This window comes from Zonotrichia albicollis, chromosome 3, assembly GCF_047830755.1.
Source record: "Zonotrichia albicollis isolate bZonAlb1 chromosome 3, bZonAlb1.hap1, whole genome shotgun sequence".
Lineage (NCBI taxonomy): Eukaryota > Metazoa > Chordata > Aves > Passeriformes > Passerellidae > Zonotrichia > Zonotrichia albicollis.
This window is the reverse complement of record NC_133821.1, coordinates 130,700-140,477: the sequence shown is the minus strand read 5'-3', so window position 1 is coordinate 140,477 and position 9,778 is coordinate 130,700. Positions and strand designations below refer to the sequence as shown.

The following is a 9,778-nucleotide window of genomic DNA, read 5'->3' as shown; positions in this document are numbered from 1 at the left end:
GCATATTATATGTAGTTATGAATATAATGCATCAATATAAACTATAAATATAAATTTGAATATAGTCATACAAACTATAAATATAAAAATATTTCAATATAGTTTAAAAGGAGGGTTTTTTGTATTTATTGAGTTAGAAAGGGATTTTAATTTTAAATAATAAACGTGTTTTAGAAATAGAATTTCAAAAATATAAATATAGAATCGATACATAAAAATATTTATAAAAACACAAAAGATAAATAAATATTATTAGTAGGAATAGACGTAATATAGTATAAGGAATAGACATAATATACTGTACAAATTACATACTGCATCCATGTCCACTATAAATATGCACTTGAATATAAATACGAAAAATAGAAATATCAACTTTATTTAAATATCATTTAAAAGAACGGAGCTTGTTTTGGTCACGTCGGATAAGAGGCAGGTTTTTGGCATTTATGTCAGAGCAGTTTTTGTCTGGGGTCGCGCCTGTTCTTTTTTGCCGCCGTCGCTGCCCGCAGCCCCGAGGCGCGCTGCGCCCCCGTCTGGGGCGGGCGGCAGTGCTGCCTCCTTGTGGGCAGAGCGCGGTACTGCAGCCGTGCGCCGGCAGGCAGGCGAGAGGCCGCCATGCTGGGAGTGGCGTGTCGCGGGTGTCTCGGACTTTTCGTTGACCTTCTCGAGATGGCGGGGAAGTGGAGGACCCCGGTGGGTGTAAGTGAACTGCCTGCATGGAACACCGACGTCATGGCGGCCCCGACGGATTTTTCTGCGGCGTTTGAAGCGTATCCGATACATGCTGTGGGCTCAGCGTCGCCGCGGGCGGGCGTATTTCTGCGGGTTTGTGACAGGCATCTGGGTTAACCTGGCCTGTCTGCGCCGGGGTCCTCTCATGCCCGCTCTCCCGCCCTCAGCGAGCCGAGCCGGGCTGAAGTGTTCCGAAGATCCGAGTGTGGCCGAAAATAACCGAGTTTAGCTTAAGAGACCAGGATAGCCTAGTGTAGCTGACATTAGCCGCGTTAGGACAAAGAGCCGCATGAGGTTAGCCAGTAGCCGGGAGTGGCCTGGTGGCTCCTGAAATTCCACGATAGGCAGGATGGTTCCCAGACCCAAGCTGGCCCCAGTGCCAAGTCGGGCTGACGTGATAGCGCCTCGTGGCTCCTGCAGTGTGCCATCCAGAAGCGGGGCAGGTGAGTTTTGTTTGCCAGGGAAAAGGGCCGTGGTTTGTGGGGGGGGGGCTGTGGCTGGGGGTGGCCGGCTGGCTCCTGAAATTCTTTGGTATGCAGGGTGGTTCCCAGACCCAAGGTGGCACCAGTGCCAAGTCGGTCTGTTTTGACAGTGCCAAGTCAAAACTTCACTTGTCCTAGTTTAGATTTCTGATGTGGAGGAGCAGAAGTGCCACCTGATATGGAATTTGGTGCTCTCTGTGGAGTGACGTCCTGTAAAATTTCTGTCCCAGAAATTCTGTCACGATGGCTCTGCTCCATAAAGAATGACACGGCCTGATTGTCAGCAATTTTTGCTTCTGCAATAGTGTAAAAATGCTAAAATTTGAACACTGCCTATAATTTCAAAAGAAAATATTTTAAAACTTGAAGTGATAGCTAAAATTAGGCCTGAAAGGTAGCAAGAGCAGGTAGCAAGGATATTTCTCCCTGTTTGTAGATATACTTTTCATTCAAAAATTTGCTGATGGGGAGATTCTTTCATGTATTTAGTGACCTTTACAGATGTATTCCCCTAGTGTTTTGAGTTGATAGAATCATGGAATAATTCAGGTTGGAAGGGGCTCTAAAGATCACCTCATTCCAAGCCTGCTGCCGTGGGCAGGGACATGGTTCCATAGAGCAGGTTGCTCTGAGCCTGATGCCAGAGCACCAATGGGCCTGGAACACTTCCAGGGATGGGGCAGCCCCAGCATCTGTGAGCAAGCTGTGCCAGCCAGGTGCCAGAGGAGGAAGAAAGCCCTTCCCACGTGGAGCAGAGGCTGCTGCAGCTTCGCGTAGCCTCGTGTCACCGAGCGTGTGAGACAAAAGAGCCCTTCCCGTGGAGGGATATCGGCGCTGACGGATCTTTTTTGGGAGAAGCGGAGCAATGGAACGCCAGAGCAGCCTTCAGTTCTTCTGGCAGAGCTGGGAACAGCTTGAAGCAGGAGCAGAGCTGGCCTGGTGCCTGCCAGCTCTGCAGGCAGTGGGGATGGAGAAGCTGCAGTTATCTGTCTGCTTGGCTGAGTCTTTAAAAAGGAGGCACTTTTCTGTAGTTCCTTTTCTATAAGCATTACGTGAAAGTTCCCCCTAGAAGTCCAAAGGCAGCTGTTTTCTTAGCAGGAGGAAGTCAGGAGGAGGCAAAGCGGGCAAAGACATCAGATAAGTCGGGATAAAATTCTTGGCTAACCTGTTTTTTCCCCTTCCTCCAGACAGCCAGTTCTGAAGCACTGAGCAGAGATCTGCCCGGGAGGAAGAGCAGAGCCAATCTCTGAGAGCTGACGCGCGAGCTGTGGTGAGGACAGCTGCTCCCTGCCTGCACCCTGCCTTGGTGTGGGAGCTGCCGAGCTGCCATTCCTGTGGTGGGAGTGTTTCTCCTCTCATCGAGCCAAGCCAGAGACCTGCTAGGGAAGGAGCAGGTAAGGTTTAAGTACCGAGATCTCCCCAGTAAGAAGTGAGGTGACAAAAGGAAATGGCCTCAAGTTGCATCAGGGAAGGCTTAGATTGGCTTTGAGGACCAATTTCTTCACTGAAAGGGTGGTCAGGCATAGGAGCAGGCTGCCCAGGGCAGTCCCCATTGCTGGAGACATTTAAAGCATGGCAAGATGTGGTGTTTCGGGACCTGATTGGGGTGGGGGCTTGGCAGTGCTGGGGCAGCAGCCGGGCTCGATGACCTTAGAAGGCTTTTGCAGCCTAAAGGACGCTATGGTTCTGGAAAGCCTCGACCCCTGTGGCTCTAACACAGCACCTGGATGCTGACGGAAGGAGGTTGGTGATAGAGCCTGGAGGTCCCTGTCCCACGGGGAGGGAGAGGACAAGGCAGTGTCGCCTGCAGGGAGGGTCTCGTCCCCAGAGGGCAGTCAGCGACTCCATCCCTGCCCGGGGCTCTGGGTGCAGCCTCGGGGTGGACACCTGCCCTCAGGTTTCCCTCTGGGCACCCGGGAAGGGAACCGGGTCCATCCGTGTGGCAGCTCCAGGGCCTGCAGGCTTTGGGGCTTTGCAGCTGTGTGCCTTGTCACAGGGTGGCAGGGACGTGACGCTGCCTGGGCACGCTGCTGGCCTGGGATCTTTGCTGCTTTCCTCCTTATCCCATATGGATTTAGCAGCAATCTTCTTCTATCTTTTCTTTAAAACTGTCCTTGGGAGAGTGCAAAGAGAGGGTAATCAGTTATGTCAAAGCCTACATATTTTACCTGTTGGCACTTAAGAGAAAAGACAAAAGCCTGCTTGGCATCCTTCTGCCTGGAAGTGATTGTGACCCAGGGAAGTGAGGAAGGGGCTGGCCGAGGTCACTGAGGCTCTGAGATGGAGGTGAGTTTGCATCCCAGTTTATTGGAACGGAGGCTCATCAGAAGTTTCCTCGGCTGTCTAAGGCACAGAGCCCTGGAGCCCAGTAAGCCTGAGCTGCTGCATGCTTGCTGTGAGCCTTGCGGTGAGCGTGCATCGTTGCAGGCTTGGGATGGATTGAAATGTGCTGAGGAAACCGGAGGGAGGGAGGGAGGGAGGGAAATGCTCTGTTAACATGTGCCAATTCTTCTGTCAGACTCATCACGGCAGGACGGCGTGAAGGCTGAAAGCGTAAGAAGATGTGGAGGGAAGCAGAGAATCTGACAGGAGCATCGAACGCGCGAGCGCACGAATTTTGCTTTTTGCTTGGATGTAAACTCAGGAGTTGAAAGGAATTTGGGAGTGAGAAGGGACATTTCAGAAGGTGAAGAAGAAAAAGAAGTTGTTGTTGTTGTTACAGGCCTGGCAAAATCTTTTGTTCTAGCTAATAAAAGAAGTTAGTTTAAATAAAAAAAAGAAAAAAAAAAGTAGTTTTTCTTTACCTGACTATTATATTCATTGGTGGTATATGGTGTGTTGTTTAATTTCTTGGTATGATTAACTCAGTGTAAGTTGTTTTTTGAGTGAACTAACTTTCTGGATGGGTTGGTTTGTATTTGAGACAGGATTGATTTCAATAGGTTTCTTTCATAGACTTGTGATAGGTATTACTGGGGTTTTGGCTTTGTTTACTGTATGCATAAACATACAGATTTGGTTGGGCCAGCTGGGCTGCCGGAGTTTGTGGGTGTGAATTTACTCAATGGCTTTTGTTAAATGCAGTGTTTAATTTTTGAAAGGTTTTTCAATGTAGTGGTTTTAAGGTGGTTTTTAGAATTGATTGTATGGTTTGATGTTGTTTATAGTTGCTGTCCGGTAAGGGATGTGGTGTGAGTACTTGAACGTTATGGTTTTGGTTTTCCTAAGTTCCGTTTTCTTTCTGGTTCGATAGGTTTTTTTAGTTTTATTTTTGGTGCCAGGGGTATTCACGTGGTGGGTTTTTATAGGCAATATGTTTTTTAATTTGGGTAGTGATATTTTTTAGTATTTTAACAGTTTAGATTTTTTATTTTTACGCTTTGAATTAGTTTTCTTTTAATTTTAAATTAAGTTTTATAGATTATTGGTTTTTATTTGTGCATTAGCATAAAGGTAGAGCTTTGGGGGCTTCTTTTAGTACTGTTTAGGGTCAGTTGTACAGTTTTGAGTCTAGTGAGTTGGTTTGATTTAATTTTAGTGGGTGTTTGTTTTTCTTAGCAGTTGTGTCATTTTCAAGGTGTATTGGAGGTTTTTGGGGTTTTTGAGATACTGGTTTAGGAGGATGTTTATGATGAGCATGTGCGCAGGTTTTGGGCTAGTTGAAGTGGGATTTAAAATTTATTTTGGGTTAGGTTTATTTGAGTGTTTATGAGGGTTCAGTGTTGTGGGATGTTTGTTCCGTTAGTAATAAAAATAGGTTTTGTTTTGATGTGCTGCGATGGGATGAGCGTGTGCTGCGTGCCGGTGCTGACAAAGGTACGGTATTGTTGTGGCTCTGATGTGTCGGATTAATGAATTCATATGGTTTAATATAGAGATGGAAATAGAAATAAATATACATTTAAAAAGAAATATAACATTAGAGTGGTAAACATAAATATAGAGAACAGATACATATATAAAACTATAATTCATGGTATGGAATTGTAAGATATTATCATATAGATAAGTGATAGTCTATTATATATATGCACAAAGATATATAAATATAGATTGTAAATATAAAAATAGTTAAATATAGTTAAATTGGGGGTTTTATTAGGTTGTAGACCTGTTTTTATTAATAAATCATATAAATAGAAAAAAATAAAAATTCAGATACAAATATATAGGGAAATACAAATATCTATAAATATTGATATTAAATAAATCCAAGTAAAAGAAATATACAATACAGAAATTTTCTATCTATGCTTATATTAGAGGGCATTCTCCCTAAGATATATATAATAGCTATGAATATAATGAATAAAAATTATCAATCTAAATATGATTATAATTTTGAAAGATAAAGTTACTTGTTAAATTTTAAATGTGGTTGAAATAAAGAAGTGTCCTTGGTTTTGATTTGGTTAGAGGCAGGAGTTTTATTTTAAATAATAGAAGTGTTATAGAAATGTGAATCTTAAGATAGAAATAGATAATAAATATATAAAGGGAGATTGCTAAACTATGACTACAAATTGAACTATAAATATAGGTAAGTAATATGAAGAGTTGTAGTATAGAATAGAAATAAGATGATACGGCAATATAAATTATAAATGGGAATATAAATATAAAAATAGGTAAGTATAGTTTAAAAGAAAGGGAATTTTTTGGCTTTTATTTAAGTAGAGGCAGGGGTTTTATTTTAAATAAGTGTTACAGAAGTAAAAATCTTGACGCAGAAATATGTAATCAATGTATAAAAATATGTATAAAAATATATAACTGCTCGCATCAGATGTAATATAGAATATAAATTTATGTACAAATTGAGATTGATAAAGATAAATGTATAAGTAAGCAATATACATTAATGTACATTATAAATGCAAATAGGAATATAAAAATCAGACATAAGGATAAAACCTATTTAAATATTGTTTGAAAGAAAGGGTTGGGGTTTTTTTTATTCTTACTGGGTTAGAGGCAGGGTTTTTATTTTAAATGATATGAATGTAGATATTATTGGTCTATATTTCTCAATATTGAGATATACAATCAAGATATAAATATAGATATAAACACAAAATATAAGTAAATAGAGATAATAGGAAGAGATGTAATGGAGAATACAAATAACAGCATACGTAAGTATACATTTTAAATGTAAATGTGAATATGGACCTGAAAAACAGAATTTTAAAAAATATTGAAATACAGTTGAGAAGAAAGGGTTTTCTTTTTGGCTTTAACGTGGGTGGAGGCAGGGGTTTTATTTTAAATAATGGAAGTGCTACAGAAGTAAAAATCCTCACACAGAAAGATATAATAAATATATAAAGATCTGAAGAAAAATACGAAAAAAAAATAGAAGTAATAGGAAGAGTTGTAACATAGAATATAAATTTATAAATAAATGGGAAAATAGAAATGCAAAATCGAACACACATCAGTATAGAATTTAAATATAAATGTGGATCTAAATTTGAAAAATATTATTTAAAAAAAAATTAAATACAGTTGAAATGAAAGGGGTTTGTATTTGGCATGTATGGGTGGACGCAGGGGTTTTATTTTGAATCCTGCAAGTGTTAGAGAAGTAAAAATCCTAAGAGAAATGTATACTTCCAATGTAAAAATAGGTATATTTCGAGCGGGGCCGAATTGTTCGGTAGAGGCGAAGAGCCGAGTGTTGCCGAAAACAGCCGAGTTTACACTAAGAGCCGAGGATAGCCGACTGGAATCGATAGCCGAGGGTAGCCGACACTGGCCGCATTTAGACAATGCGCCGAGTGTGACCGAGTTTAGCCCAAGCGTGCCGAGTTGGGCCGAAGAGCCGAACTGAAACGAGTTTAGACCAAGAGCCGAACCAAGCCGAATTGAGCCGAGTTTCTTTAAACAGAACCGAAGGACGCCGCAGCGCTCTCCCTGCAGGTCTCCGGGGCACACGGCAGGGGGCGCTGTATAAAGTAAGTATAAAATATCCACTCTCTATAGGAAGGAATAAAAGCTCTATGTCACGTGCAGCAGTAGAAAATTTCAGGCTCCCAGGGAATAAATAGTTTTCTTTAAATCATTTTCGTTTTGGAGGTTTTTTTTACTCCCAGGTAGCCCGAAAGTTTCTAGTGCTGCTTTTTTATTCTAAAGCTAGAAAGGAAAACCAAGATCAGAAATAGAAAAAAGGGAAGGGAAGGAAAGGAAAGGAATCAGGACCACAAGAGGGAAGGGAAGGGGTGAAAAGCAGAGTGAAAAAGGAAAAAAGAGTTGGAGCGAAAAAGAGAGCGCATTCGGGAGGAGCGTTGCTGCCTCAGGTCCTTCCCCGCCCTGGGGCGAAGGACCCGTTTGATGCCCGGGAGGGACTGCAGCTCCCGGTGGCGGAGGACGAAGCAGTGGCTGTCAGCCCGAGACTACAACTCCCGGCAGGCCCTGCTGCCGGCGAGGCGTGTGACGCAACGGCTGACGCGGCGCATGAGTGGCTGGCGTGCCAGGCGGCCGCGCGGGGCTGTGCGCGGGCAGCCCCCGGCGCCTCTCCCGCGCGGGATGGCGCTGCGGCGGCGACGCCGGAGGGGCGAAACCTCCGTCTGGCCGCCCGCACGGAGCTGAGCAGCGCGGAAGGGGCGTCGGTCCGGTTCTTCGGCCTTACTGAGCGGTAGCGATGGCGGAGGGCGAGGCGGTGCTTTGCTGCCGCGGGCCGGGAGCTGCAGGAGCCGCCCCGGGCGAGCGGCGCCGGGCGCTCCCGCGGTCCCGGTGGGGCGGCTGCCCTCAGGCTGGCGGAGGCGCAGCAGCCCCCGAGCTGCAGCCGTCTCCCTCGGGCTGCTGCCGGTGCTGCGGGCGGAGGCGGCTCCGCCGCGTGTTGGGCGTTGCGAGCAGAGGGCGCTGCGATATCGCCGGAATGACTGGGCTGCTGCCTGCGCTAGTGCTCGAGGCTCTTTCTGCCATGCAAACGGATGGAGCGGCGCTGAGCGGTAAAGCCAGAGATGGCCGGGAGAATGCCCAGCGCAGGGAGCAGGCGGGCTGTATCCTTCCGATGGCACAGGTGCGATCTGCAAACTCATCCCCTTCTGCCCCTGCCCTCCCGAGCCCCAGGGAAAGTGCTTTCCAGCATTGTCGGGCTTCTGAAAGACAAAACTTGTGATTTGACACTAGCATCCAGAAAAGCTTTCTGTCTAGATTAGCAAATGCCTAAATTGTTCTTGGTTACATCCCATGACCGGTTTTAGGCAGTGACTTTATACTGCTTTTAGGATTTTCTTGTACCAAGGTGAGAAAATAGGCAGGTCTGATAGTGGTTTCACTTTTTTTCTACTTCACGTTCCATGAGATTCTTTTATCCAAGCACTTGTTTTAAAATTGTACTGTAGGCGTTTATGGTTCACTTTTTTTTTCTTTGCAGCACCCGTGACTTTTTTTTTTTCTGTAAATTGGTAGTAAATATAGCTGAGTAAAATGACCTTGGTTTTCTTCTTTCTTTTTCAACTGAGTTGTTTTTATTAAAAATCCTATTTGAATATGTAGAAAAAGTGGGTGTGTCCTGTAATATATCCTAGCTTTTCTTGTTTACAGGGTACTCAGAAAATATGTCTCCCTTAGAGTCCCACAGAAACGTTCTCAGTGCGATCTCTGTCAAGGTATGCATTTACAAATAAGTGATCCCTTTAGATATTTGACTGTGTACCTTTTCCTGTAATTCAGAGCTTGCGTTCCGTGGCTTTTATGATAAACCTATAAAACATGTAAAAATGGTTTTGCACGTCTTAATTGTTGCAGGCAGCACTAAGTGGATTTAGAGCCTGTTCTTGACCAGACAAAGGGAAAAAGTGTGACTTTGATGCTGAACTTGTCAGTTTTCATTGGACTTGTCTTTAATTATTCAGGAATAGAGAGAACTAGAAAAAGAGAGAAATAGAATTGGTTATTGAGCACTCCTCAAATGCTCACCGTGATTCAGTGCAGAGCCGAAGTGAAGGGTGATGGAACAGAGCTCTGTGCTTTAGAAGGAAATAAATTTAAACCTGACCTCCACACAGTGTCTCACTAACTTCTGTTGTTTTAAAATACCAAATACGTTTAGGAAGTGTTGGAAGTTAGTATTTTGGGAAAGAAAAGGCAGTTCCACAGAACATTGCATTTAACAGAGGCTCTCGGAACGATTCATGTTGTAACTGCTGTCACTGCAATCGGTTGGTGGTTCAGCCTTGAAATGTGCACTTGCCCTTCTATAAAGCACTGTTTTGTTTGCCTTTCAGTGCTATGAGTCTTGATAAATTGGAGAAGAGCCCAAGAGAAATTTTTCCTCCCTTGGTATAAAAGGTAGGAAGTGACTTTTTTTGGTTTGGTTCTTTTTCTTTATTATTTTCTGGAAATAAAAGTAATTAAGTATAGGTACGACTGGTTTGTTTCTTCCAGTAGCAGGTGATAATAATAGTAGTAGTAATAGTAAAAATAATAATAGAAATAATAATAGTAACGTAATACTACTTAAACTGTCTTTATCCATTGAACTGGCCATTTCAAATCAAAACTTGTAAACACAAATCAAACCATCATCCTTGTAGAATCTTTCACAGCAGTGG

General features: G+C 43.5%; 1 long non-coding RNA gene across 1 annotated transcript; it reads left to right on the top strand.

Moving 5' to 3' along the window:
• The first annotated feature begins 577 nt into the window (after positions 1-577).
• Positions 578-4,009, top strand: LOC141728379 (uncharacterized). Its single transcript, XR_012579302.1, has 3 exons — positions 578-1,178; positions 2,405-2,611; positions 3,736-4,009. It is a non-coding gene; the product is annotated as an uncharacterized LOC141728379 (long non-coding RNA).
• Positions 4,010-9,778: the final 5,769 nt, after the last annotated feature.